Source organism: Lynx canadensis, chromosome A3 (genome assembly GCF_007474595.2).
Source record: "Lynx canadensis isolate LIC74 chromosome A3, mLynCan4.pri.v2, whole genome shotgun sequence".
In the NCBI taxonomy this organism is placed as follows: Eukaryota; Metazoa; Chordata; class Mammalia; order Carnivora; family Felidae; genus Lynx; species Lynx canadensis.
The window spans coordinates 52298198-52325409 of NC_044305.1; the positions used below are offsets into that span (position 1 = coordinate 52298198).

At 36.6% G+C, this 27212-nt stretch overlaps 2 pseudogenes; one reads left to right on the plus strand and one right to left on the minus strand.

The window, feature by feature from the left end:
- Positions 1–13468: 13468 nt before the first annotated feature.
- LOC115511216 lies at positions 13469–14231 on the minus strand (annotated as a pseudogene).
- Positions 14232–20320: 6089 nt separating this feature from the next.
- Positions 20321–27003, plus strand: LOC115511217 (annotated as a pseudogene).
- The last annotated feature ends 209 nt before the right edge of the window (positions 27004–27212 follow it).

Consider the following 27212-nt stretch of genomic DNA (forward strand, 5'->3'; position numbering starts at 1 on the left):
GTGCTTAATAAATTCTTTTAATTTAAAATTAACCTTGTCTTGTATCATAACTGAGTCTCAGTTAAGATCATTTACAAAGAGGATGCATCTGGCTTTTGGAACTAACTTACTATTCCATCTAGAATTATTGTAAGACTACCCTGAAAATTCTAACATATTCTTACATTCAGTCATCCATTCATTCTTCTATCTCTCCTTTCAAACAATTGTAGGGAATGGTTCCAAAAGTAATGTGCCATACAAATATCTGGGGAAAAAAAACTTTAGGAAAACCAGTTTCAAAAGCACATCAACTCTAATTTTCAACAAGTGCCCGTGGTCCAAGGTACTGTAGCAACTATAGATGGTACATTGTTTAAAGAATGTACCTTTTAGTCTGCTCTTCTGGCTCTTCCATTGTTCTTTGCTCTTTTCATCTCTCCCCCCTCCTGAACTTAATGGTAGGTACAAGAAAACAATTTAAAAATACAGCATTGCCTAAATATATAAGAGGGGGTCAAACGTATTAAAAACAAGACTTCTTAAGAGACATATGTCAAATTCTAACGCCTTCACCTTCAGGAATTCTTGTTCTCTGTTATTTTTCAACCCTCGTGACCATGGCTATTTCATGCACTCGCGTTCACACAAGCACGTTTCTGGGGGGAAATGCAGGTATTTGTGTTCGCAGGTGGGTGATGAGTCCTTGGGTGAAAGAATTAGCTTCCCTCTGATTCAGGGGAAGCAAAAGACGCGCGGGCGGGCTGGGTGAGCTCCGCCTTTGTGAGCAACCGAGCTGGGAAGTTCTTTCTTGGGCCCAGCCTGGGGGCTCCCCAGCACCCTCCACCCAACCCCCGCCGACCCTCCCGCTACCCCTCGGTCCTTCTCCTGCGCCCAGACTTCCCGCCGCTGCAGCCTAAGCGCCTTGGGTGTCAGACAGTGGACCCGCCCGCGCATCCCCACCAAGAGGCAACAAAAGCCGAGTCCTTCCGACCTAAAACGCCTGCTGGGCGGCCACCGGGTCCCCGAGGGAGCGGGCTCCGACGCGCCCGGGATGCCTGCTCTGCTCCTACCTGGAGTCGTCGCCGCGCGGAGAAGTGCTCCGCCGGCTGGAGCTCCTCTCGGGACCGCCGCCCAGGCACCTTGGTGGTTGGGGGCTGCAAGGCTGCCGAGGGAGGGGGAGGGTCCGGGGTGCCAAGGGGCGAGGAGTAGCGCCAGGCGGCTGGGTTCCTGCGCCAGGTCTCCCAGAACCTGGACGCGCGCGGAGTTGACAGGTGTGGGCGCCCCGGCGGAGGGCGCGCGACGCGGCTGAGGTGGCGATCGATGCCAGTATTGGCAAAAGTCCCCTTTATAAGGGCGGCTGGCAGGGGCGATCGTCAGAGCTGGGCAGGCGGACGTCAGAGCAAAGTGGTGCTGGGGCGGGTGCCGGTGAAAGTGCCCTCGCGCGCAGGATGGGTGTGGGGGTGAGGAGGGGCGGGGGCTGAGGGGCTGGGCGGGAGCCCGGGCTCTGGGGTGGCTCCTCTGCGGGATCCCGAGCTCAGGCGGTGCGGACCAAGTGGCTGCCACTCCCTCTCCCCTCCTCCGGAAAGGAGGGCGTGTTCCGGAGGGTCATTTCCCATTCTGACTTCCCTGGGCTCTGGTTCGAAGCAGGGGATGGGGAAACTGGGAGGGTCCCAGGGCTTCTTGTTTTCAGATGGAGCAGCGGAAGTCCAACAGACAGGAAGGGTCTAGAATTCTTGTCTTCCCAGACTGGCCCGAAGTGGTTTCTTGTGCCTCTCACGGAGTAGAGGGGCTATCTCCCACTGCGTCCCATGGGCCTTGGGTGGAGGCTGGTTCCAGCTGCCCTGGTGAGGGGTTCTCTGAAGAAGACTTTTCAGGAAAGTTTCCGAAGTCATTTTTAAATTCATATCCCTTTCGCTTAAAAATGGGGTTAAAATGAAAGACTCTAAGAGTTGTCCAAAACAATGAAGTATTGCACAAGCCAGACAAGATAGCGTTCCTTGTAGATGTAACTAGGTTGTTTACCCACCCAAATCCCCTATTCTAGCGTCACAAAAAATTTTGCTGTAAGTTTAATATTATCTATCATTTATCTATCTATCCATCCCTAGATAGCTATATTTAATGCCTAGATTATTTACATATGAACGGATATAGTTACACATGCATAGCATAGAGCTATATTTATTTATCTAGATATATAGATGGACTGGTAGATATAAATATCTGCTTATTTATATACATTCTTTCTTGGGCCCAGCCTGGGGGCTCCCCAAGCACCCCCCACCCAACCCCCTGCCGACTCTCCCGCTACCCCTTATATACCCTTGTATATACCTTGTATACCCCTTATATACATTTGTGAGTGTATGTAAAAAGATAGAATAGCAACAAGTCCCTCTGGCCACGTTTTTCTTTCTTTCCACGTTGAAACATGTCAATGTATTAACCAGTGAAACATGAAAATCTAGTAACTGATAGAATAAGTAAGAGTAGTTCTTAACTACTGTCCACTTCTTGCAAGGTGAAATTTCACACCATCCCCCATTTTCTTATGCTGGATTTGAAAGTTAACTTTCAAATTTATGTCACTACCCCTTTTCTTTGTTCTCTGTATAAACACTAACTACATCAGATCACCTTGTTTGAGATAAGAAGTCCCATGGAATTCAAATTGAAATTAAGACAAGGGAGAAGGGTCTGCGTGAACAGTTATCTCATTTAGTTTGAATGATTAGCCCACTGCTTTTCTGAAAAAGGTTTAGATAACCTTTCAATGTCACTCCATTTTTTTTTTTTTTTACATGAGGGGTTATGAATTTAAGCAATTTTAAGGAACTGATAGAAGGAAAACATAGATGAAATTTCATATTATTACTCAAGTGCTTTTCTTTTCTTTTAAGTTTTTTTAATCTTTATTTATTTTTGAGAATGAGAGAGACAGAATATGAGCTGATGAGGGGCAGAGAGAGGGAGACACAGAATCTGAAGCAGGTTCCAGGCTCTGAGCTGTCAGCACAGAGCCTGATGCCAGGCTTGAACCCACAGACCGCAGGATCATGACCTGAGCTGAAGTCTAATGCTTAACTGACTGAGCCACCCAGGGGCCCCTCAAGTGCTTTTCTTTTTTTTTTTTTTTTTTTTTTAATTTTTTTTTCAACGTTTATTTATTTTTTGGGACAGAGAGAGAGCATGAACGGGGGAGGGGCAGAGAGAGAGAGAGACACAGAATCGGAAACAGGCTCCAGGCTCTGAGCCATCAGCCCAGAGCCTGACGCAGGGCTCGAACTCACAGACCGCAAGATCGTGACCTGGCTGAAGTCGGACGCTTAACCGACTGCGCCACCCAGGCGCCCCTCAAGTGCTTTTCAATAGAAATTCATTCATTCATTCTTGATTTTGTATTTGACAGTTATGTATAAGTGAATTTCTGATTCTGGACTTAGGCCACAGGGTAACTTCTGTCTTTCCTACCAGAATACACTTCAGGTCAAAATGATAAAAATCTTGTGGTTGTAGCAGGGCATATGTGGGCAGTGACAGTGTTTGAAATAGTGCACAAGGCTAAGTTCCTGAGGGCTAGACTCAAATCCAAAGAGGGACAAAAGAGGTGGCTGTCCTCAGAGAAACATCACCATGGCTTTCAGCTACAAGAATCAGGAAGGCAGCCAGGACACAAAGCTCTCTGTGGGGCCCACCTAATCCACTTTAAGAAGCCAGATTTGCCAGCTTCTAGATTCAGTGCCAGATCTGGGAAGGTACGATGACCTTGAAGGTGGCCAAAACAATTCTGACCTGGCAGAGCAGCTATCTTTCATGACAGAAAGCACCAGTTGAAAATAACAATTGCTGATGTATTGAGTCTACTTCTGTGGAGACATTTCCTCATTTGCTGAGCCCTTTGAGCTCCTGCTTCTGATCTGATCAGGATGCTGCTTGTGATTTTCTGCTGTGGGATGTCTGCTCCAGACACCCACTCCTCTTTTGTCTTTAATATGCACCTCTTCTTCTGCTCTTCTAAGAATATGTGAAGTACATGGCAATGGAAGTTCAACTTCAGCTTTGGACAATAAAAAAAGAAGGTTTTGCCTTTCCAAATCATTTATTTATTTAACAGAAATTTCCTAAGCGCCTTTTATGTTCCAAGCACTGTTCTGAGTACTAAGAAGCATGTGGAAAATTATATAGTCCCTGCCCTCAAGCAATTTATCATTAGTGAAAGGAAAGCAGGAACAAACAAGCAAAAGCTCTACTTGAATATACTATTATAAATACTGGCAAAGACGTGTCATATCTACGCACACAGATTTTAGAGAAAACACACAAAAAGGCTTTGATAAGACTGGGGTATTGTTATTGGAGGAAGGGGAGATTTATACATTCAACAAACACAATGTGAGGACCTACTCTGTGCTAGGAATTACAAAAGGTGTGAAGTGAATAGCCTGAAATGAAGACAGCCCTGTCCTCATTGACTTTATAGTCTATGACCTTTCTACTCAAAGTATGGTCCATGAAACAACAGTGTCAAACATCATCTCTATTTCTTTTTCTTTTGTTTTTATAACATTGGTAATTTGAGAAGGACATCACTTGGTATACACACATTGAACATTACTCAGATATGAATGACAATGCATAATGAGATTTTGAGGGATCCTTTTTCTTTAAGCCATTATCCTTCATCATGTCTCAGTTTCCTCATACAATTTTTACTTGAACCTTTCATAATTTCTAATTGGTTACATTCAGCTTCAATTATAATTTTGCCCTGTCATTTGCAAACCAGGGTGATCATCAACAGTCACAGAGTACTTTAAAAACTGTGGATCCTAGGGCCCCACAGCAAAAATTATGATTCAGTAAATCTTGGGTAAGAGTTCAAAAATTTATTTTAAATAGACTATTTTTAAAGAGTATCTTAGGTCCACAGAAAAATTGAATAGAAGGTATTTCCCAAATACTCCCTCCCTCATATGTATACCTTCCACTGTTATCAATACCATCCTCAGCACTACCACGACCCAGTGGTACATTTGTTACAATAGATGGGCCTATATTGACACATAATTATCACCAACAGTCAATTGTTTATGTTAGATTTCACTCTTGGTGTTCTTTCTATGGGTTTGGATAAATGTACAATGACATGTATCCACCATTATAGTGTCATACAGAGTAGTTTCACTGCCCTAAAAATAATGTGTACTCTACTGGTTCATTCCTTCCTCACTAACCTGTGGCAACCAGTAATCTTTTTGCTGTCTTCATAGTTTTGCTTTTTTAGAATGTCATATAGTTGAAATCAAATGGTATGTAGCCTTGTCAAGTTGGCTTCATTCACTTAGTAATGTGCATTTATGTTTCCTCTATGCCTTTCAATAGCTTGATAGCTCATTACTTTTTAGTGCTAAATAATATTCCATTGTCTGGTTGTATCAGGTTTTTTTTTTATCCATCAACCTACTGAAGAACATCTTCTTTACTTCCAAGTTTGGGCAATTATGAGTAAAGCTGCTATGAACATCTATGTGCAGTTTTCTGTGTAGACATAAATTTCCAACTCCTTTGGGTAAATACCAAGGGGCATGAGTGCAGGATCACATGATAAGAGTATGTTCAGTTTTGTAAGAAACTGTCAAACTATCTTCCAAAATGTCTACACCAATTTTTACTCCAATCAGCAATGAATGAGAGTTCTTATTGCTCCACACTCCCAGCAGCATTTGGTGTTGTCAGTGTTCTGAAGTCTAGCCCTTCTAATAGATGTGTACTATTATATTTTTATTTTAATTTGCATTTACTTGATACATATGACACAGATAATCTTTTCATATTCTCATTTTCCATCTGTATATCTTCCTTTATAAGGTGTTGTTTAAGACTTTTAGCCCATTTTTAAATGTTATTTTCTTTTTGTTGGTTTTTAAGAGTTCTCTGTATCTGTATTACCTATGTATTCATAAAAATTTTCTTCCAGTCTGTGTTTTTTTTTTTTTAATTGTCTAGACAATGTCTTTTGCAGGGCAGAAAATTTTAATTTAATAAAGTACAGCTTATCAATTATATCTTTCATGGATTGTGCCTTTGATGTTGTATATAAAAAAGTCATCTTCATAGCCAAGGTTATCTAAATTTCCCCTGTTATCTTCTAGGACTTTTATAGTTGTGTGTTTTACATATAGGCCTGGGATCCATTTTGTGCTAATTTCTGTGAAGAGTGTAAGGTCTGTGACTACATTCATGTGTGTGTGTGTGGGGGGGGGAGTGGGTTCAAGGACCATTTGTTGAAAAGACTACCTTTGCTTAATTACATTGCCTTTACTCCTTTGTCAAAGATCAGTTATCAGTTGATTACATTTATGTGGGTCTTTTTCTGGGCTCCCTATTCTTTTCTATTAATGTATTTATCTATTCTTTCACCAATACCATTTGGTCTCATTGCTGTAACTTTATAGTAAGTCATAAAGTTGAGTAGTGTAGGTCCTCCAACTTTGTTTCTCTCCTGCAATATTGTGTTGGCTTTTCTGGGTCTTTTGCCTCTCCATATAAACTTGAGAATCAGTTTCTCAGCATCCCCAAAAATAACTTCTGGGATTTTGACTGGAATTATATTGACTGTATAGATCAAATTGAGAAGAACTGACATCTTGACAATATTGAGTCTTCCTTTCTTATCCATGAACATAGGATATCTCTCCATTTACTTACTTCTTTCATCAGTTTTATAGTTTTTATCCCATAGATTTTGTACATTTTTTTTATTATATCTGTATTATTTTAGGGGTACTAATGTGTTATTGTGATTTTAATTTCAGATTCCACTTGTTCATTGTGTTTATAGGTATATAGGAAAGCAGAATTTTTTTTTGAAGGCTTCCTGGTGATTTTGATAATCAGCTAAGTTGGGGATCCTACTGCTTTTCAGGATGGAAAAAGTTTTGAAGTCAAACCACACAACTTTAGATGATATTTGCTAGTTATGGGAACTTCAGAAAATTATTTTGCCTTTTTTGAGTTTTAATTATTTTCCTCTAAAATGGAAATAAAAAATGTGCAAGGTTATTGTTGATTTCATAGGAATGTAATGATTGGGACAGTATTTTTTAAAACACTAAGTGCAACACATATTTTCCCACTGGTGATCAGTATACAGTAGGTAAATGCTACCTCAGCTGTAACTTCTGTTATTGCTGCTTGATTCACTGTTGAACTGCTGATGTTCCAGCCTCTGATAGCAGTTAATTATACAACTATTGTGGTGGATAAATGTTCCTGACCATTTCCTTACCTAATGTTGGAGAAATGTTTTGCTAATAACCTCAGGGCTGCTTCAGAAGCTCATATATTACATGAACCACATCATAGACTAAGGTGCAGATTCTACTTCTTGATCCATTTTTAGCTAAAGCCAATTTATGCCTTTGTAGGTAGGGCTGGAAGAACAGGTAAAAATTCACTTTCATAGAGATACATGTGGAAGAGACATCCAACTTCATCATCTTCCTGACACTCAGTCCTCACCAACAGTCCCCAGAAACTTTTCAGTGAAACCCTCTTCACCTTGGTCACCTTGTATAAGGCTAACCCCTTTTCATTTAGATCCAGGTCAGACATGAATCCAAGAGAAACTTCCATGATCCTTTGTCTACATGCAGCCAGAGTGATATGTCCCTCTTCCAGGCTGTTTTCCCATGGCACTTACTGCTACCTATTGATGGTCAACAGATCATATGTTTATTTTCCTATTAGCCTGTGAACTCTGTGAAGGGAAAGATCACATTCCATAAATTTTATCTAGTCACACTTAGCACTGTGCCTGGAATACTACTGGTCAAAAATTTAGTTGAGCTGAACTGCCTTATTCTTTTACAGAAGGAAAATTGAGACTCAAAGTAAATGAAGACCTGAGTGCATTAGAATAGACCTCCATGTGCTGACAATAACACTCAAATTAATCACTTGGAAACAAATCAATTAGATTCAAATGCAATTGCTAGCAAATGCCAAGTTTTTTCCTTCTATCCTTATGATAAATGGCACATGATGACTAAATCTTCATATATTTGAAACAAGAAGTTATATGGGAATTACATAATTGTATAGCCTCATCATAGTTTTTAAAAGTATAACAGTGGTGAGTAATGTATTTTAGAGTCACCCTCTATTGGTGGTGTCAAAGTCACTCTATGAAACCATTGTTATTCTTGGTAGTAGCAGAAGACATTTTTCCTTATGTTTTTTTCCTAACATTATATTATGAAAATATTCAAAAAAACGTTAAAGTTGAAACACATATCAAAGTTAATACTTGTATAGCCACAATTTAGATTCTTTCAGAACATTTCTTTTTATCATATCTATTTTCTACCTATTCATCAATTTATCTCATTTGTTTGATGCATTTGAAAATAAATGACATAAGTACAATTCCCCCTGAACAAACATATCATTAACTAGAGTTCACTAATTGTTTGAGGTTGTTTCCTTTCCTATGGAGGTAAAATTTACATGCACTGAAATTCATGAATCTTGAGAGTGTATTAGCTGATTTTTGGTAGAAGCAAAGAGCAATGTAACCAGACCCTGATCAAGATATAAAACATTACTTTGCACCCCATAAAGTCTCTTATACCCCTTCTGAATCAATCCTTGCCATTGTTCCAAAAAGACAAGTGAAGTTCTAAATTTTCTTCTACTGTGGATTAATTTCGCCTATTCTAGAACTTCATGTAAATGGAACCACAATGTATGTACTTCCACCCAGCATATTTTTTTTTTTGAGATTCATCAACGTTGCTGACTGAATAAGCAATGTGTTCCTTTTTTGCTGTAATTTTCCATTGTGTGAATATATCACAGTTGATAATCTATTGATAGGCATCTGGGTGTGTTCAATTTTTGATTATTATGGATAAAGCTGCTATGAACAGCTATTTTTGTGGGTACATGTTTTTATTCCTCTTGGGTAAATGCCTAAAAGTGGTATTTCTGGGTCACAGAAAATGTATACTTAGATTTTGTTTTTAATGCCAGATCATTTCCCAAAGTAGAGGTACCATTTTACATTCCCACCAACAATGTATAAGATTTTGCTTCATATCCTTGCCAGTATATGTGTATATGTATATATATATATATATATATATATATATATATATATATATATAATTCCTTTTAACTTTGGCCATTCTGGCTTATGTAGAGATGTGTCATTGTGAGTTTATTTTTCATTTTGCTGATGTGCTTAATGATTAATAGTATGTCTTCTTTTGGGGTACTTGCTGGCTCAGTTAATAGAGAATGTGACTTTTGATCTCAGGGTTGTGAGTTCCAGTCCCATGTTAGGGGTAGAGATTACTTTAAAAAAAGAAAATCTTTTAAAAAAAATAGTATGTCTTCTTTTTGTGAAATATACATTCAATTTTGTTTCCATTTGTGATGAGTTACTTGTTTTTTAAAAAATTATTTTGTTGTAGACCTTCTTTATATATCTATTTTACCTTTTTAAAAATGTTTGTTTATTCGTTTTGAGAGAGATGGAGAAAGATCGTGAGCATGATGGGAGAAGGGCTGAGAGACAGGGAGAGAGAAAATCCCAAGGAGGCTCCACACTGTCAGCACAGAGCTTGACATTGGGTTCGATCTCACAAACTGTGAAATCATGACCTGAGCCAAAATCAAGAGTTAAATGCTTAACAGACTGAGCCACCCAAGTGCCCCTATATATCTATTTATTTATTGAAGATCAGGAGTTTTTCATTCTGATCAAATCTCATTTTTCTCTTTACTTTTATTAAAGTAGTTGAGTAGTTTTTTTTAGTTTCTAGTTTGTTTAGTTTCTTTTGTTCCTCTAAGACTTTATAGCTCCAAAGAATCTTCTCTAATATTTTCTTTAAAAAGCTTTATAATTTTAGCTTTTACATTTAGTTCTATAATCTATCTCAAATTAATTTTGTGTATGATATCAGGAAATTTTACATTATTAAAATTTTTTTTCTGCCCCAATCTCTCTTTTTTTCACATCTGTGTCTCCATGAAAGATTTTTGAAATTTATTCCTCAGATTCTTAAGATTCTAGTTGTATTTTCAGTTTATCCCCTTAGTATTGCAGAATAGATCATTCTTATTGAGATACATTTAAGTTCACTGACTTTTGAAATTTTGGTGTGGGGCGGTCATCTCTATTGTACTTTTACTCTATCCAATATTTTTTTTAAAAACGCACACATTGTATTTTATAGTTCTGGTATTTCTACTTGTTCCCTTTAAATTGTTATCTCTGCTGAATTTCCTATCTTTCCAGTATGACATATTTTCTTTATGTAGTCAAACATAGTTAAAAATAGGTATGTTAGTGTCCTGGTCTGCTAATGGCAGCATCTGGGTCACCTACAGTTTATTTCCTGTAACTATCTTTTCTACTGGGAATTTTTCACATTTTTTTTCATTATTAATTATGTTGAGTAGTTTGGTTTGTATCCTAGATAATATGAATGACAGATTTTGGATTTTGGTATATTCTTCCAAAGAATTTTGCTATATATGATGTTTTCATATCCAAATACTGGACTTGTCTCTCTGTTTTTAAAACATATTTTTAAATTTTAATTGAAGTATAGTTAGCTTACAATATTATGTTTCAGATGTGCAACATAGTGATTTGGCAATTATATACATTATAAAATGTTCGCCACAAGTGTAGTTACCATTTTTGCCATACGAAGTTATTACAATATTACCTACATCCCCTATGCTGCACTTTACATCTCTGTGAGTTATTTGTTTTATAACTGAGAGTTTGTCCCTCTTCATCCTTTTCACCTATTTGGCTCATCATCCCACCCTCCTTCCCTCTGTCAATACCAGGTTGTTCTCTGTATTTATGATTTTATTTCTGTTTTTTTAAACAGAATATATATATATGTATTATATGTAATGTGTATATATGTGTGTATACACATCCCATTATATACATTATATATATTATATATATTATATATTATATACATTATATATTATATACATTATATATATATGTATATATACATATATTTATATACATATATTTATACATTTATATATTATATGTATATTTATATATATAATCTTCTTTATCCATTCATCTATCAGTAGACAGATTTCTTCCATACTCTGGATATTATAAATAATGCTGCAATAACATAGGGGTGCACATATCTTTTAAAATTAGCATTTTTTTTTCTTGGGATAAACATCCAGAAGTGGAATTACTAGATCATATGGTATCTCTATTTTTAATATGTTGAGGAACCTCCACATTGTTTCCCACAGTGGCTGTACCAATTTACATTCCTACCAACAGTGCATGACTGTTCCTTTTTCTCCACATCTTTGCCAACACTTATATCTTGTCTTTTTTTTTTCTTCTTCTTCAGAATATAAGACTTTATTAACTTCTTCAATGTAAGGTATGTTGCAGACTTTGAGTATGGAATTCTCCCTTGTCCAGCAAGACAACGGATGCAGAATTAAATATAAGAGAGTCTAATGTCTGGGAGAAGACAAGAACCCCGAGTATGGGTCCTTGCTCCCTATTTATTAGGATCAGAAGGCTTACAAATGTGATGGATGTTCAGAAAGAGACAATAAAACAATGATCATTAACTCCAGTGTGTGAGAGAAAGGGGGTTTTGAAGATATGTGGTGTTAAGGGTTTGGGTCAATACAAAACAGAACCCTGGTGTTGAGCAGGTGGCTGTTTATGGCAGGCACCAGGCATCCTGTCTGTTTATCTTAACTTGCCTAGGGGGTAAGATAGATAGAGCATGCTACCTCAGGGTCAACAAGGCACTTTTCTTTTGCTAATTAGCTCCAGGCAATTTCACCCATCTGCTGTGGTCTATTGCCCTGTTTACCACTTCTCAGATGCTTTCATCCTGTGGAAGCAGCTTTCTGCTTTTGTTCTATGTTGGGGGCACTTTTTCTCTGTTTGTCTATTCTTGGAAGCTTTCGTCCTAAACTGTGTTAAGCCATTGGTGCAGTCTCAGGGAATTCCTAACCTTACTCCCCAATAAGGTAGAACTACACTGCAGTCTAGATCAGTTCCTTTTGCAAGATTACAAATCTCAAGAATCTTCCATTCTACTTCCTTGGACTTTTCTCTATTTTTCAAAATGCATAATGAATTAAGTAGGGTTATGTGTGGCTAATACAGAGTGACTTAAAGAAGAGAAAAGTTACTTCTCTCTCACATAAAAGGCCAGAAGTAGGTAGTTGCAGTGCCTTATCTACCTGAACAGCAGCAGTAGTCACAGGTTTGTAATGGTATTCACACTTACAGTACCCAATAGGCTTCATGGGACTGAACCCGGCACCAGGCTCACTTAATTTCATAGGAACCAGCACAGCAGCTTGAGGCTTGTTGCAATAGGAGGCTCTACTCTGGCACCCAATTGTCAGTTCAGGTGTAAGGGAACAAGATGATTTGGGTGGGTGCACAAGCCACACTGGTTTAGAAACTTCAGTCTCCTCAAGAACCAATATTTCTTGTAACATCCATGAGTGTAGTTTCCAGGGATTTTTGTAATAAGAAACACAGCACTTAAAGAAGCCCAAAGCCCATATTTTCCAATGGGCAGAGTTGTCATAGCCTTCTTGGTCTAGATACAGTTTACCAATAAGGGGATATTTTTAATTATAAACACTATTGCCTGACATCGCAGTTGACATTCTATTGTTATTTTATCTAGTAGATTTCCAGAGAAAACAATGCCAAAAGGTAATCTTGAAGTCATTTTACCAGGAAGAAAAAGATTATTATTAATCTATTAAAGGTTATTATTAACCTTCTTTATTCTTGTCAGTACAGGGCACTATCATATCAAGATCCATTATTATTATTAATTACTATTATTATTATTGTTATTATTATTTTTAATTTCAGAGATACAGAGTGAAGTCAGGGGCAAAAGGAGAGAGAGAGACTACTTAGTGCAGAGTCTGACGTGAGTCTCAATACCATGACCCTGGGATCATGACCTGACCTGAAATCAAAATTGGACCCTGAATTGACTGAGCCATCCAAGTACTACAGAGTCCAATATTCTATCTATTGCTCTGCCATTCATAGCTTCTATTTCCAAGGTTACTTTATAGTCCAAAAAGCCTCCTGAATATCTAGCCACCATGTTCATGTTTCAGCAAGAAGAAGATGAACTGGCCCATGGTGATTTGTGATGGCTGAAAAACAAAAGCAAAAACAAAAACAAAAACAAAAAAACTTTTACACTTACCTTAATAAAACTTCCAATCTAAAGGACTTATCAGTGATGGGTCCCTATAGTCATTTATACCAAATTTTAAACTTTCAACTCATATCTCATCCTTAATGATTCTGGTATATTAAACTGTGCTATATTGGAAATGTGTGTATCGCCAACAAAACTAGTAAAATAGTAAAAAACTGAAAGTTACACGATAATTTTATATAAAAACTCCAAAAAGTTCATTAGTAGTTGTTATAGGAAACATTTCTTCTAGGAGTGATTTCTAAGGCAATAGAAGTGAGTTTTATGAGTTTATGAGTTTCCATAAAAACAGAACCTCTGTCTCAGAAGAAGGGATATCAATAAGAGGACCAGGCTTCTCTATTTCCAAGTTCAGTGGTTTCCCCTGTTCATAACTCAGGTTTGAATTATCTTTCATTTTAATCTCTTCCTCTTCCACTTCCAAAGGTTTGTCTGAGGCTGAAGGCTCATTATCTTCATTTTCATGCAGAAAGCTAAAATCATGTTGGGTCTATAGAAGAAATCGTTGTCCTTGATTTGTAGCCATTCCACATCACCTGTTTTCTTCTCCTTCCCTCTTTTCTGTCAGAAGAGTCCTTGTCATGCTGAGTTTCTTCATTGTATGGCATTTTATCTTAGCACTGTTTTTGTTTTTTTTTTATTTCCCTCTGTATCATCATATTCAACATTTTCTTCAGATACAATCCAGGTCCCAAGAGTGTCTTCATACTCTCCATACTATTCTTCATAGCTGTCCACTTGAAGAATGGGCCTCTCAGTGTCAATTCCTAGAACTTTGCATTTATTTTCACATTTTGATAGAAAGTCTGAATCAATAATTCCAGACAATTCCACCAAAACCAACTGCTCTACCTCTTCTTCTTCCTCTTCCTTCTCCTCCCAGCTCCTCTCATCAGTGGCCACCCTAATCCTGCACCTCTTTGGGACCTCTGAATCAGTGGCCATGCTCTCCAGGGCTACCATCTTGAGTAGAGGCCTATCTTGTGTTTTTGATCCTAGCCATTCTGACTGACTCAGGTGATATCTCTTTGTGGTTTGGATTTGGATTTTCCCTGATGTTGAGCACATTTTCATATGCCTGTTGGTCATCTGTATGTCTTCTTTGGAAAAATGTCTGTTCAGGTCCTTTTTTCACTTTTTAGTTTGTGTGTGTTGTGTGTGTGTGTGTGTGTGTGTGTGTGTGTGTTTATGTGTGTTGAGTTGTGAGTTCTTTAAATATTTTCAATATTAACCTCTTATCTGATGTATCATTTGCAAATATCTTTTCCCATTCTGTTGGTTGCTTTTTCATTTTGATGATGGTTTCCTTCACCATGTAATAGTTTTCTAGCTTGATGTAGTCCCAATTCCTTATTTTTTGCTTTTGTTTCCTTTGCTTTGAGGAGACAGATCCAGAAAAATATTGCCAATACCAGTGTTTAAGAGTTTATTGTCTATATTTTCTGTGAGGAGTTTTATGGTTTCAGGTCTTACATTTAGGTCTTTAATTAACTTTGTATTTATTTTTGTATATGGTGTAAGAAAGTGGCCCCAGTGTCATTTTTTAGCATGTAGCTGTCTAGTTTTGCCAACACCATTTATTGAAGAGATGGTATTTTCCCTTTTTTAAAAATATATATTTAAATGTTTATTTATTTATTTTGAGAGTGCGAGAGAGAGAGAGAGAGAGAGAGAAAGGCATAGAGGGGAGAGGGGTGGGGGGGGATGGAGAGAGAGAATCCTAAGCAGTCTCTGTGCTGATGTAGGGCTTGATCTCACAAAATATGATGTCATGACCTGAGTCAAAATCAAGAGTTGGATGCTTAACCTACTGAGCCACCCGGATGCCCTGGTCTTGTTCCTACTGTGTATTCTTGCCTCGTTAGTCATGTATTAATTGATCATGTAAGTGTGGGCTTATTTCTGTGCTCTTTATTCTGTTCCATTGATCTGTATGTCTGTTTTTAGGCCAGTACCATATTGTTTTACTATTTGCTTTCTAGTATAGTTTGAAATCAGAGGATTTGATATCTCCAGTTTTGTTCTTTTTCTCAACATTGCTTTGGTTATTTGGGATCTTTTGCGGTTCCATAGAAATTTTTGGAGTATATGTTCTGTTCTATGAAAAATTCCATTGGTATTTTAATAAGGATTTCACTGAATATATAAGTTGCTTTGGATAGTATGGACATTTTAAGAATATTAATTCTTCCAATCTGTGGGAACAGAATATCTTTCCATTCATTTGTGTTGTCTTCAATTTCTTTCATCAATATCTTATAGTTTCCAGAGTAAAGGTCTTTAAGTTCCTTGGTTAAATTTATTCCTTTTCCCATTTTAGGGGTGCCTGGGTGGCTCAGTCAGTTAAATGTCCAACTTCAGCTCAGGTCATGATCTCACTGTTCATGGGTTCAAGCCCCACATGGGGCTCTGTGCTGACAGCTCAGAGCCTGGAATCTGCTTCAGATTCTGTGTTTCCTTCTCTCTATACCCTTCCTCCACTCATGCTCTGTCTCTCTCTGTCTTTCAGAAATAAATCAACATTACAAAAATTTAAAAAAAATTGTTTCTAGGTATTTTATTCCTTTTGATCCAACTGTAAATAGAATTGTTTTTATTAATTTCTCTTTCTTATAGTTCATTATTAGTGTATAGAAACACAACTGATTTCTGCATCTCAGCTTTGTATCCTGAAACTTTACTGTATTTATTTATTCGAATAACTCCTTAGTGGAGTCTTGGTGGTTTTCAACATGTAGTATCATATCATCTGCAAATAGTGACAGTTTTACTTCTTTCTTAACAATTTGAATGTCTTTTGTTTTATTTTTATTTATTTATTTATTTATTTATTTATTTATTTATTTATTGTCTTATTGCTGTGGCTAGGACTTCCAGTACTATGTTGAAAAAAGGTGCTAAGAGTGGACATCTTTCTTTGTTCTTGATCTTGGAAAACTTTTCACCATTAGGTATGATGTCAGCTGTGTGTTTGTCTTATATAGTCTTTATTATGTTGATGTATGTTTTCTATAAACTCACAGTGGAACTTCTTTCAAAATTGGAGTCAGTCCTCTCAAACCTGCTTCTGTCTTATCAATTAAGTTTATGTAATATTCTAAATCCTTTGTTGTCATTTCAACAATCTTCACAGCATCTTCAAGAGTAAATTCCATCCTAAGAAACCACTTTCTTTGCACATCCATAAGAAGCAGTTCCTCATCTGTTCAAGTTTTATTATGAGATTGCACCAAATCAGTCATATATTCAGGCCCCACTTCTAATTGTAGTTCTCTTGCTATTTCCACCATCTCTGAGTTATTTCCTCCACTGAAGTCTTGAACCCTAATAGTTATCCATGGGGACTAGAATCAGATTCTTGCAAACTTTTGTTATTGTTGATATTTTGACCTCTTCCCATGAATCACAAATATTCTAAATGGCAGCTAGAATGGTGAATCCTTTCTGAAAGGTTTTCAATGGACTTTTCCTGGGTCTATCAGAGGAATCACCATCTATGGCAGCTGTATATAGACTTATAAAATATATTTCTTAAATAATAAGACTTGAAAGTCAAAATGGCTCCTTGATCCATGAACTATAGAATGGATGTTGTGTTAGCAGGCATGAAAACAACATTCATCTTGCTGTACATCTCAATCAGAGCTATTGGGTGACCAGATGCATTGTCAATGACCAGAAACATTTTAAAAGGAATTTTTCCCCCTAAGTAGTAGGTCTCAACAGCGAGCTTAAAATATTTGGTAAACCATGTTGCAAACATATGTGCTGTCACACAGCCTTGTTTTTCCATTTACAGAGCGCAGGCAGAATAGATTTAGCATACTTCTTAAAGGCCCTAGGATTTTTGTAATGGTACATGAGCCCTTGCTTCAACTTAAGTCACCAGCTGCATTAGCCTCTAACAAGAGAGTCAGCCTGTCCTTTGAAGCTTTGAAGCCAGGCATTGACTTCTTCTCTCTAGCTTGACTTCTCTCTAGCTATGAAAGTCCTAGTCCATCTTCTTCCAATAGAAGGCTGTTTCATCTACATTAAAACTATATTGTTTAGTGTAACCACCTTTGTTCATTACCTTAGCTAAATATTCTGGATAACTTGCTCTAGTTTCTACATCAGCACTTGCTGCTTCGCCTTGCACTTATCTGTTATGGAGGAAGCTTCTTTCCTTAAATCTTATGAACAAACATTTGCTAGCTTCAAACCTTACTTCTTCAGCTTCCTCACTTCTCTCAGCCTTCAAAGAATTGAGTTGGGGTCTTGCTCTGGATTAGGCTGTGGCTTAAGGGAATGTTTTGGCTGTTTGATTTTGTATCCAGACCACTAACACTGTCTCCATATCAGCAATAAGGCTGCTTCACATTCCTATCATCAACTGCACTTATCCAGTGTTCATTAGAAACACTTTTAATTTTCTTCAAGAACTTTCCCTTTGCATTTACAACTTGGCTATTTGGTGCCAGAGGCCTACGTTTCAGCTTATCTCTGCTTTTGAATAGTCTTCCTCACTGAGCTTAATCATTTCTAGTTTTGGATTTAAAGTGAGAGTTGTGTGACTCTTCCTTTCACTTGAACACTTGGAGGCAGTTGTAAAATTATTAATTGGTCTAATGTCAATATTGTTTTGTCTCAGGGAATAGGGAGGCCTGAGGAGAGGGAGAGATGGCCAGTCAGTGAAGCAGTCATAACACACATAACATTTATTGATTAAGCTCACTGCCTTATATAAGTACACTTCATGGCACCCCAAAACAATTACAATAGTAACTTTAAGCTCACTGATCACAGATCACCATAATAAATATAATCATAATGAAGAAGTTTGAAGTATGGCAATAATTACCAAAATGTGACACAAAGATATTAAGGGAGCAAATGTTGTTGGAAAACTGGTACTGATAGACTTACTGAGCACAAGGGTGGCACAAGCCTTGATTTGTAAGACATATAATATCTGCAAAGCTCAATAAAGCAAAGTATAAGAAAATAAAGGATGCTGTACATGAACCTATACGTGTGATAACATGGCATATGCATGAATACACACATTCACAAATAAGTACAAGTGAAAATGGGAAAATCTGAATAAGGTTATAGATGGTATCAATGTCAATATCATTGCTGTGATATTGTAATACTGTAGTATATGTACTATAGTTTTGCAAGATATCATTGGGGTAAATGAAAAAATGTTACATATCAGTAATATTTCTTATAACTACATATGAATGTATAGTTGTCTCAATAAAAATTTCACTTAAAAAATTTATCCTGTTTGTGTGTGTTGGAGGGGTGGGGAGAAAAGACACTCCAGATAGTAAAAACATTTGTAAATCATACATCTGATGAAAGACTTGTGTCCAGAATATAAAGAATTGTTACATATTAGAGGTCCCAAGAGAGAAAGAGAACAAAAAGGACATATTTTATATAATTATATATAATATATAATATGTATAAAATTATATAAAATATATATAACAGAGCCAAAATTATATATATGTGTGTGTGTGTATGTGATATATATATATATATATAATATATTTATAATATATTATAAATATATGATAGATGTATATCCCAGCTCGCAGTCATGCAGAAAACAAAGCCAATCTTCCTCTGTCTTTTTCTCTGTTTAGGTCCTCACTGAATTGGATGATGCCTACCCATTGGGGGAGGGCCATCTGCTATATACTTAGTTCACCAGTTCAAAAGCTAATATCTTTGGAAACACCCTCACGGACATCCCTAGAAATATCTGGGCATTCTGTGGGTCAGTCAAACCGACACATATAATTAACCATTACACAACTCAATACTAAAAAAGGCAAATAACTCAATTTTGTAAATGGGCAAAGTATCCGAGAAGAATGACTAATGAGCATATGGAAAGATGCTCTACATAATTTGTCATTAGAGGAATGCATATTAAATGGAAGTCAAAACCTCAATGAGATGCATACTTACTAGCATGGCAGCAATAAAAAAGATAACAGCAAGTGTTGAGAAGAAAGTGTAGAAACTGGTATCTCACACATTAGTGGCAGAAACATAAAATGATACAACCACTTTAGAAAATAATTTGACAAGTTTTGAAAGCTTTAAATAATAAACATAATATACAATGCAGCAACTTCAGACAACTTAAAACAGGAATTCACACAAAAGTTTATATGCAAATATAAAGGTTTATATGTAAATGTTCATATTAACATTATTCATATTAGTCTAAAAGTAGGTACTCCAAATATCCATGAACTGGTGAATGAATAAACAATACATGGTATAACAATACAATGGAATATACTACTTAATAATAAAAGGAATGAAGTACTGATACAACCTAATACATGTATGAATCTCAAAAACATAGTAAGTGAAAGAATGCCAGACTCAAAAGACTGCATATTTGTGATTCTATGCAATGATAAGTCTTGAGTGGCAGAAAGGAAATCATTATTTGCCTGTGGCTGGTGAGCAGAGAGGGAATTAATTTCATACTGGCGTGAGGAAACTTTTTTGGGCTAAAGAAAATATTCTAAAACTCAAATGCAGTATTGTTGCACAACTCTGTATATTTACAAAAGTTCACTGAACTACACTTAAAATAGGGATTTCTCTTAAATACGGAGAACAAACAGGTGGTTGCCGCAGGTGAGGTGGGGGGGGGTGGAGGTGAAATTGATAAAGGGGATTAACAGTACATTTCTCCTGATGAGCACTGAGAAATGCATAGAATTGTGGAATTATTATGTTGTATAAACTAATATAACACTGCATGCTAATTATACTTGAATAAAAAAAGGATGTATTCATGATATGTAAATTATACCTCAATAAAACTGCTATAAAATCACTGATATATGAAACATGGATGAATTCCAAAATCAGTTTGTTGAATGTAATATGCCTTCAGAGAAGAGTACAGATTAAATGAATGCAATTGCATGAAATCTGGCAGCACTGATTTGTGGTGAAACATAGAGCACTAGTTCCCTCTGTTGGGGTGGGGTAGGCGCTGGCTAGAAAAGAATGTGAAGGAATCTTCTGGTGCAATGGCGGTATTTGATATCTTGACAGCAGTTCGCTAGTTGTTTGTGTATCTAGATTTGCTAAAATTTTTTAAATGTATACTTGAGACTTAGATGTTTCATTTTGTAAACACTACTTCAAAAAACATAAACAAATATTGATATTCATAATGAAATGCTTATGGGTGAAATATGTCTACAACTTACTTTGAAATCTAGAAAAAAATAAGGTAGAATGATTCATGGATGGAAGGATGAGTAAATGTGTGAAATTTGCAAATAATCACAAGATGTTAACTACTGAATCTAGGTGATGAGACTGTGCATGTTTACTATACAGTGCTTTCCATTTATTTGTGTGTTTAAACATTATCATGTTAAACATGATATAATGTGGAAAAATAACACAATAGGTATTGCTCCAACTAATAGTATTTTGTCAAGGTCATAAGCCAATTATATTTAAGACCAGTATATTCTTTAATATATTTGGTAAGTGTAGGAATCTTCCCCTTTTTATTGAGAAAGAATAACTTGTAATTTTCTACAAAATTGTTAATATCACCAGAGGTTTGTTCAGTGCTGTTACTTAAATCTAAAAAGAAGTGTTAGGATTGCCACTACATGTCTTTGTTTCTATTTCAGGTTCCAAATAAACCATGGAAATAAGATGATTGTCGGAGAAGCAAATGGCTTGGAGATCTACAGGATAAAATTTCAGAATCCTCTAACTGATCATAGTTTTCAGCTTTAGGGCCTGTTTGATTTACAGAATTGAAGTGACACCTGGAATGTGATATCTGGAATAAACATTTGGGTCAATTATTTAATGATGTATGGTTTGTTTTCATTAAAAGTTGTAGCCCAGTACCAAAAAATTTATTAAGGTAATTGGCTTTAATAAAAAGAGAAACATATGATATATGGAATTTAAGAAACAAAACAGATGAACATAGGGGAAGGAAGGACAAATATGATAAAAACAAAGAAGGAGGCAAACCTTGAGAGATTCTTAAACACAGAGAACAAACTGAGGGTTGAGGAGGAGATGGGGGAAATGGGTGATGGGCATTGAGGAGGGTACTTGTTGGGATGAGCACTGGGTGCTAGGTGTAAGAGATGAATCACTAAATTCTACTCTTGAAACTATTATTACACTATATGTTAACTAACTTGGATTTATGTAAAATTAAAAAAAAAACGATTAACATAAAAAGAAGGAAAACATGTGATTAAACCAAAATTGTATACTTGCATTTCATGTTTAGGCTAGATACTTGAAACTTTTCCTTTTATAAATCTTTTCTAGTCTTCTTGCAAAAAAGGTAATTTTAATAAATTTCAATGCCACTTACTCTTAGGAGGATATAATTACATTTCATTCCACCCCTTTCTATTTGCTTAGTTTTTTGACATAAAAACTTTTTCTGTGAAATTATCAACCAGGAAACAAAGGCTTCTGTTATACTTAATAATTTCTTTCTCTGCGTATATATGTGAAATTATATGTGTATTTTATTGTACTATATGTTACTTAAAAGGCAGAAGGCTTTTGTTTTTCAAAACTACAGTAACATTTTTCCTGCATCCCTTTGAGAAGTTTTCCATTAAATGTAAATTATGCTTTTTTAAGAGAATAGTATTATGGGTGCTTTTCATTGATTGCAAAACCTTCCATTTACAAAGAGCATAGGAACATGATGTATGATGGATGGGCTGTCAAATGAATTGAATAAACTGTTGCTAAAGCAACTTCAAAATGAGTCCATGAGCTACCTGAGCACATTTGGTCTTAACCGGTTTTTGATTGCAGTAACAATACCATATCTTGACCTTGAAAAACAACACATTTCTTATTATTGCAAATATAATTTAAAACAATGCAGATTCACTCTCTATATTTCAGGTATCATCAGTAAGGATTTGGGTAACCGGATTATAGCACTGAAGTCAATAGGGGATTATAAATGCCAAGAATATGGAGAGAAAACAAGCTCTAATGTAAAATAAAACCAATCAAATAAAAACTCTACAATTATCATTATTCCAATAGGAGAAAAATCAATATCATGGTTTTTTTCAATGAAGTTTTATTTTAAAATACTTTTAAATTCCAGAAAACCTCTGATAGTAGAAGATATATACCACACTCAATTTCTCTTACTGTTAGTATCTTACATTAGTATGGTACATTTGTCACAATTAACTAATATTGATATATTATTATTATTAACTAAAACCCATAATATATTCAGACATCTTTAGTTTTTACCGAATGTCCCTTTCTGTCCAGACCCTATTCAGGATGCCATATTATAGTGAGTCACCATGTCCCCTCATGTTTCTCTAGACTGTGTCAGTGTCTCAGATTTTCCTTATTTTTGATGGCCTCAACAGTTTTAAGGAGTACTGGTCAGGTATTTTATAGAATGTACCTCAATTGGGTTTGATGTTTTTCTCACAATTAGACTGTGATTATGGGCTTGGGGGATGTAGGCCATTGGGGGATATATGATATCATTCTCATCATTTCATATCAAGCATACATGCTATCAACATATTTTCTCATCACTGATGTTGACCTAGATCACTTGGCTGAGATAGCGTTTTTCACTTATCTCCACTGAAAAGTTACTCTCCTGTCCCCTTCCTCTTTCCATACTATACTTTTTGAAAGGAAGTTACTATGTGCAATCCACTTTTAAGGGATAGAGACTTACACTCCACTCTTTGAGGTGGGAATATCTACATAAATTTCTTGATATTTTTCCACATGGAAGGATAGAATTGTCTCTTCTTTTCAATCTATTCATTTATTTGTTTAGCCATTTATTTATATTGGTATTGTCTCAAGGATATTTATTTTATGCTCTGGGGTTATGATCCAAAATCAAATTATTTATTTTGTTGCTTAAATTATTCCAGCTTTGGAATTAGGATCTTTTGCCATGTCCTTTTGCCATACTGACATTGGTGTGTGTGTGTGTGAGCATTTCTTTACCTTCTACCACTGCAAGATGGTCCAAGTTCATTTAATACATTTCCTGTCCCAGTTGTAGAATAAGTGATTTTTTCAGGAAATTCTAGTTCCTTTTATGGAGAATGGTATTACAAAACAAGATATGGTCTCTGGGTGTGCTCCTTGTTTCTGAAACATCATTGCTTCTACTTATCTCAGATAAGAGTTTGGAAATATGTATGAATACTAACCATGTTTACACATATATCTGTAAGTATTCTACATATATCTCTTTCTTTCTTTCTTTCTTTCTTTCTTTCTTTCTTTCTTTCATTTTCTTTCTTTTTTCTCTCTTTCTTTCTTTCTTTCTTTTTATTTCTATTATCTATCTATCATCTATACCCATCTATATTTATATTAAAACATGGGTTCATACTGTTGTCTCCAACTCAAATCCGGGACCACTTTCATCATTCTTTCCATTGTTATCTCTTTCCTGTAACTCCTAACTTGAACAGTGATAAACCTGGTTTCTGTCATCTTCTATCAACTTACTTACTTGTTTAATTCCAGTGTACTTGTGTAGTCATTTCATAATTTCAACATCACTTTTTAATGATAAAACAAAATAATGTTAGCCAAGGCCATTCTTGAACTTTGTATATTTTTCTATAGTAAGATAAAGGACTCTGTACTAAGGACCCACAAGAACTATTTTATGCATTTAAGGAAGTTAAAATCCAGTTAAAATGAATAATTGAAAGTAAACCTTAGTTTTTTGTGTTTCTAATTCAAATGAATTATTATTAATTTTTGCTACTTAGAAGTGCAGAGATAATTAAAGGAAAAGAGATAAGCTAATTCCTCATCCATCACTCTTGGGGCTAGAAAGAATTAATGTCCCAATTTACTGTTGGGAGAAATTTGATATTACAATGAAGAAGCCCTGCTTTAATCCACCAGACATAAATACTTACCCTTTAACCATGAAAGAGTTTCCTGTATTCTCATCATCTTGACTTCATCTAGAATATATATGCTATCTTTCTTTTAAAGACTCTTTTTTAAAAGTTTTTTTTTTTATGGTATTTTTGAGAGACAGAGAGATAGAGTGTGAACAGGGGAGGGGCAGGAAGAGAGGGAGACACAGAATCCAAAGCAGGCTCTAGGCTCTGAGCTATCAGCATAGAGAGCCCGATGCAGGGCTTGAACTCACGAACTGTGAGATCATGACCTGAGCTGAAGTTGGACACTTAACCGACTGAGCCACCCAGAAGCCCCTTTGGGGAACTCTTATGTTTCAAATTACAGAATCCTAGATTTTTAAAAGATAAATATTTTAAAAGCTGGAAACTATAGGCATACCTCAGGTCTCTTTGCTTATTTTTTCCTAACGATTGTTGATTTAATCTTGATATTTGAAAGATTAAAACATCTATAAGCATTAACGCCTCACTTAATTCAATTTTACGAAGTCTGTGAATGTGAATCTAATGGGCCATTTGGTGAGTCTTCTCCAATTCCTAACAGTAAGAGACATTAATCATTCCTTACACAGAATCATCTGGATTTTGCATCATGTTCTTCATATCGTAATTAATGATTAGAATCTGTTTGCTCTGTTCATGCTGAATTTAAATACAGTCTGTTAATAAATGTTTTTGACATTAAGCATTGCTGCTCAGTAAGGAAGAAAACAAAAATGAACATTCTCTTTACTAGTTGGGTGTGGGTGTTCAGAAGATATTTGATACAAAAATTAATAGAAATTAATACTGAAATCATTTATGTCACTAACTCCCTTAAATAAATTAATGAATAGAAAATTTTCAAATTGCACTAAGGATAGATATTCTACCTATATTCCCAATGCAAAATAGTTTAGAGACACCTTAGGTTATTAAAAGGAAATTAATTCTTTATGCAAAGAATTTAATTTTGTTTCAGACAATAGTTAGGCCTATTTGAACTATAAATTCCATTTTAGACACTTTTATGTTTCGTTTCTATTCAGATTAAATTTTATTAGCTGCATGCAATTAGTCTGTAATTAATTACATTTAGGTGGTTACATAAGCAGATCTAATTATATGTTTCTGTTAATTTTAGTTATAGATGATTTAGACACATGTACACTCTCCTGCTGGTAAAATAATCCATTTATTCTTTCTACAAATATATATCACCTACCACGTGCCAGGCTTATGTGCACTTTTATGTGCTTATGTGCACTTCTGCAGCTTTTAAACATTTTTTTTCTGCATTTGACATAAAAGTTGCATAATAAAAGTAAAACTTTATTTAAAGATGCATATAATCATGCTATTGTGATCCTCTGGGAATAAGTATTTCTTCAAACTCTGCTGTTATTCTGAGTAAGCAAAATGAAGCACGTATCATCATTTGTGTTTTTCTTTGCTCAACCAGAGATTCTCACTCTTTTGTAGACAGCAACAAAGCTGTGCATTTCTAATGATTGGCCCAGGGCTTGTCACTACACTTATTTTCTACTTTACAAAGTATTTCAAGTCCTGCGGAAGGACTTCCAGAGCCGAGGGATAGTGGGCTGTGCGTAGCAGCTCAGCGCTTAGCTGAGCCCAGGCCCAGAGGCCAAGGTCAAGGTGATACTTGGTCAAGAACTAACATCTCCACTCCCCTTCCCCCAGGAGACAGAGAGCCCCGCCCCACTGCCCCCCTGTGCCCTATCAGAGGTTCACCTGCTCCTTGCCTGACTGCAGCTCAGATCACAACAAGGCGCAGAAGCTAGGCCTTCACCTGTGCAAGCCCACAGGGAGAGAGACCCGCTGTGTGTTACCAGGAATGGTGCGGCAAAACCTTTGTCGGGGACTATCTTCTGAGCTGTCATGTCCTGATTCTCCGTCCTGGGAAAAACCGTTTGTACAACTAGTGGCTGCGATCACAAATTCAACACAAAACCAAACTTGAAGGGGCATTGTGAATGCAGACATAAAAATCAGCCAAAACGATATATATTCACTTTCAAAGGTTGTGAGAAGAACCTTTAAGAAATCCCAGCGGCTACGAATCCATCGGTGCCAGCACCGCATGCAAATGCGTGCAAGAAAGGTGGGACACTCACTTTGCCTCACCTGGCAGGCCGAAAAGACACATGGGAAGGCCACGACGGCTCTGTGTGTCCAACAGAATGCTCCTTTGTGGCAAAAACGTGGATAGAGCTTCTAAAACATGCGAGAGAAACCCATAAAGAGGACAGAAAATGCAAAGTATGCCAGAAAGCACGTGAACACAAACATTCCCATAAGCAATATATGAAAACCCAGGCCCCAGAAAGGAACTCATGCAGCTGCCAAGAGAGCCCTGTGAGTCAACCTGTGCACTGCTGCGTCTCATCTGCAGAGCCACACTCTCTCTTCTCAGGAGGAAAGGCGCGCCCTTGCAGGTGAACCAGGCAGCTGTGGCTAGACGTTTACGTCTCACTGGGCATGCTGTTGTGCGTGGCCATGGCAAGAAGAAAATGAAGCTCAAAGTAAAACCTTGCCTTGAAAAATGGGGTTTGGCCCCTCGTCTCAGTGGATGCAATCCTCCTAACACAAAACAAGAACAAGGTTTATCCTCGCCTGAACGTGGTGCGTCACTGAACTGTCCTGAAAACAAGGTGCCCTGGACGGTTGTGATACCCCAACCAGACATCAGATTGCTTTGTTCAAAGGACTGTAGACCGGCCGGCTCAGTTATTTCATCCCAGAAAAACAGTTTTGCTGATTAAAATCACTGATGCACAACAACAAAAAGAAAATATTTCAAATGAAAATAAACGTGGCAGTATTATAAACAGAAGAGTCTTTTATTAAAAAAATAGTAACAGTTCTTTCACTTATTAGATGCTCTTGGGCTGTGCCTAAGGCAACAGTTTTGACCCACTTGCCTGTTCTTCTCTCTACCTCTACAACGTAGGTCATTATATCTGGGGAATAA